The following is a 5,000-nucleotide window of genomic DNA, read 5'->3' as shown; positions in this document are numbered from 1 at the left end:
TCTCTCTCCCTCTCTCTCTCTCTCTCTCTCTCTCCCGCGGTTACAGCATCCCTGATATTTATAGTGATGCCATCTCCCGCGAGTCCATCTCCATCACAACATCCAGTTTCGAGAAAGACGCTGCGTCGAGATTGCTCAAGCATTCTCGGAGCCGCGCAGCATCCAAGCATCCTTTTGACTCCGAGATCTCTCTCTCTCTCGCTCGCTCGCCTAAGATTCTTCTCGCTCTCTGGATTCTTGGTTTTTGATGATATGTATATAAAAAAAAGATCATATAAACCTATAAACTTATTTATAGAAAATATGTATATAAAAAGAAGGTTGTTTATAAAAGTGATAGTGTATATAAAAGTGATGATATGTAAAGAAATTGTGTATTTTTTTTTAAATACAGGTTTTAAAAGACTTGATTGGTTGAAAACATTTTTTTTTACTAGATTTTAGGGAATCCAAGAAGCCAGATATTTATCTTATTCAATGACTTATTCATTTAGGAGTTCGTATTGACTGACACGTCTCGAGAATTCTTTACATCTATAAATGTTTCCTTTATATTCATGGAACGACAAGTTAGAAAAAAAAAATGCAAATGATCATCTATAACATAAAAGAAAAAAAAGGCAAAATATATTTTGATATTATCTAAAACATCCGAATTAATTTCATGAATGATATAATACAAAGAAGTAGACATGAAAAAGAGGGACAAATTAATAGTAATAATGTTAATGAAATTATGTGCAATATTAGTATTATGTTTGCCGCTGATAGTGTTTAAAGCAATATTACTTTAATAATCATAATCATTATTGTTATCGTTGTTGCTGTATTGTTATTACCATTATTACCATTTTAATCTTTACTATCATTATTTTCATCATCATTATCCTTATCATCCTTAACTTTATCATTATTATTATCATCATCATTATTATAATCATTATTATCATTATTGTTATTATCATTATCATAGTTGTCATTATCATTATCATTATTAGCACTATAATTATTAATGTTATCATCATTCTATTATCATCGTTGTTTCTATCTTTATTGTTATCACTACTATTACTATTATCATTATCTTTATCATCATTATCATTAACGTTACTTTTATTATCATTATTATCGATTTCACCACTTATATAATTATCATCATTAGTATCATACATATACATATCATTGTTATCGTAATTAACATTATCATTATTATTAGTATCATTATCCTTATTATCATCCTCATCATCATCAATATCGTTAGTATCATTATTATCATTATCAGTTTCATGATAAGCATTATTGTTATTGTTATTATCATTACCATTTTCATTATTATCATTATCAACATTATCATTATTATCACTCTTTTTATCATTATCATCATTATCATTATAATCATCATCAGTAGCAATAGCATGTTCCATCATCATCATAAATAGCATTCTCATCACTGCCTTCATCATCATCATCATCATCATCATTACTGTCACCACAAGCACTACCATTAATGTTAATATCGGTAGTGAATATATTAACCCGAACGGATTGCTATCACCATATTACAGCAAATACTGTCAGCATATTTTTTTGTTGTTAATATGCAGTGTATCAGTATTTGAATTATTGCAAGAAATTATTATCATGAAGCATCAGGAAAGTTCAGAAAAAAAATTAGAATGTGAATGTACGAGAAATTCGACCAAGAGGATTAGATAATGAGTTCATCGGTATAGAAATAAAGTAATATGTAATAAATAGATTAAAAAGTATATAAATAGATGGAGGAATAGTCAGAAAACATCAGTCAATTAAGACAAAAAAATCATTTCTTCAATGATTTTGCGGTGTTGCCATTTACTAATTTCGAGGCTTATATTGCCGTCAATAACCTGAGATGTGGCACTTCTGCAAGAAGATATGATGAGACACGTGTCATTGAACGTGATACGAGTTCGGTAGCTGTGTCACGATCTCAGTGAATGTGACACATATCATTGAATGTGACACAAGTTTTATGGTTGTGACACGATCTCAATGAAAGGTGACACGTGAATGTGACACAAGTTTGGAGGTTGTGACACGATTTCAGTAAATGTGACACGTAAATTGGTATTTGATGTGACGTAAGTGTTTATCAGATAAACTGGAAGGATATGATGTGACCTTAAGATATTCTCATGGATTTCAACCTCAGAGACAGGAAGACTGTTTTGTCATTCGTGTGGCACCCTCCAGTTGCAATACAGCCTTATCATTAAATACAACTTCAACATAAAACAACTTACAATAGTAACGCATCCTTATTATGTGACAGCTTCTAACTACAACACGATCATACTATGTGACACAACCTCAACATGTGACACCTTTTAACATAACCGTAGCATCTGATACATTCACATTGCTACACAACCCCTCAACATGCGATATCTCCCTAATGCAACATAATCTTAACATGCAACACAGAGCCCAACCTTCCGAATGCAACATAACATCAACATGTAACACAGAGCCCAACCTTCCAAATGCAACATAGCCTCAATACGCAACACAGAGTCCATGGAACCTTCCCATTGCAGCACAGATCCCAACCTCCCATTTAAGACAAAGGCCAACTTCTAAATATTGCAACATACCTTCAACATGCAACGTCACAAAACCCAACACCCCAATTGCACCACAACCTCAACATGCAACACATATCCTAACCTTTCAATCGCAACACAACTTCTACATGGAACACCACAGAGCAAAACCTCCTAATTGAAATATATTTTCAACATGCAACAAAAAGCCCAAGCTCCCAATCGCAACAAAACCTCAACACGCAACACAGATCCCAACCTCCCAACAGCAACAAAACCTCAACATGCAACACAGATCCCAACCTCCCAACAGCAACAAAACCTCAACATGCAACACAGATCCCAACCTCCCAACAGCAACAAAACCTCAACATGCAACACAGATCCCAACCTCCTAATAGCAACAAAACCTCAACACGCAACACAGATCCCAACCTCCGAACAGCAACAAAACCTCAACATGCAACACAGATCCCAACCTCCTAATAGCAACACACTAGCAACATGCAACACAGATCCCAACCTCCTAATAGCAACACACTAGCAACATGCAACACAGATCCCAACCTCCCATCAGCAACAAAACCTCAACATGCAACACAGATCCCAACCTCCTAATAGCAACAAAACCTCAACATGCAACACAGATCCCAACCTCCTTATAGCAACAAAACCTCAACATGCAACACAGATCCCAACCTCCCATCAGCAACAAAACCTCAACATGCAACACAGATCCCAACCTCCCATCAGCAACAAAACCTCAACATGCAACACAGATCCCAACCTCCCAACAGCAACCTCGAACGCGAAACCTCAACATGCAACACCGAATAGCGATCCCAACCTCCCAACAGCCAACAAACAGAAAAAACATAAAACCCTCAACATGCAACACAGATCCCAACCTCCTAATAGCAACAAAACCTCAACATGCAACACAGATCCCAACCTCCCAACAGCAACAAAACCTCAACACGCAACACAGATCCCAACCTCCTAATAGCAACAAAACCTCAACACGCAACACAGATCCCAACCTCCTAATAGCAACAAAACCTCAACACGCAACACAGATCCCAACCTCCTAATAGCAACAAAACCTCAACACGCAACACAGATCCCAACCTCCTAATAGCAACAAAACCTCAACACGCAACACAGATCCCAACCTCCTAATAGCAACAAAACCTCAACATGCAACACAGATCCCAACCTCCTAATGGCAACAAAACCTCAACATGCAACACAGATCCCAACCTCCCAACAGCAACAAAACCTCAACATGCAACACAGATCCCAACCTCCCAACAGCAACAAAACCTCAACACGCAACACAGATCCCAACCTCCTAATAGCAACAAAACCTCAACACGCAACACAGATCCCAACCTCCGAACAGCAACAAAACCTCAACACGCAACACAGATCCCAACCTCCTAATAGCAACAAAACCTCAACATGCAACACAGATCCCAACCTCCCAACAGCAACAAAACCTCAACATGCAACACAGAACCCAACCTCCTAATAGCAACAAAACCTCAGCATGCAACACAGATCCCAACCTCCCAACAGCAACACACTAGCAACATGCAACACAGATCCCAACCTCCCAACAGCAACAAAACCTCAACATGCAACACAGATCCCAACCTCCTAATAGCAACAAAACCTCAACATGCAACACAGATCCCAACCTCCTAATAGCAACCCACTAGCAACACGCAACACAGATCCCAACCTCCCAACAGCAACCCACTAGCAACACGCAACACCCAGCCGCGCACCGCAAGTGACACGCATCCTCCGACACGAAACCCGGTAAACATGGTTCCCGACACACGATATATGGCCGTCTTATCCGCCAGCGACAGAGCCATCCATCATAGTGACATTCTGTGACGACACTGATGCAAGATCCGTTATCAGGGCCTCCCGCGCGATTCGTATAAGGCTGCGCTTGAACACACGGCCCTCCATGTTGTATCGGGAACGCAATACGTGGCTCATTTGTTTACGCGCGGGAGAGCAGACGAGAGCGTTCGTTTCTCCCTCTGGCTGTCTGTCTGTCTGTTTGTTTGTCTGTCTCCGTGTCTGCCTTTGTCTGGATATGCTTGTGTCTAGGTCTGCTCTCTTGTTCTCTGTTTTTTTATATCTCTTTCTTTCTGTTTTTCTTTCTCTCTCTCTCTCTCTCTCTCTCTCTCTCTCTCTCTCTCTCTCTCTCTCTCTCTCTCTCTCTCTCTCTCTCTCTCTCTCTCTCTCTCTCTCTCTCTCTTTCTCTCTCTCACTATATATATATTTGTGTATGTGTGTGTGTGTCTGTGAGTGTGTGTGTGTGTGTGTGTGTGTGTGTGTGTGTGTGTGTGTGTGTGTGTGTGATTGAGCGCTTCCAGCAGAGTAAGGAATCATATT

Source organism: Penaeus japonicus, unplaced genomic scaffold (assembly GCF_977035675.1).
Source record: "Penaeus japonicus unplaced genomic scaffold, GWHDUDI00000001_assembly GWHDUDI00000020, whole genome shotgun sequence".
NCBI lineage: Eukaryota > Metazoa > Arthropoda > Malacostraca > Decapoda > Penaeidae > Penaeus > Penaeus japonicus.
This window is presented reverse-complemented; position numbering follows the sequence as displayed.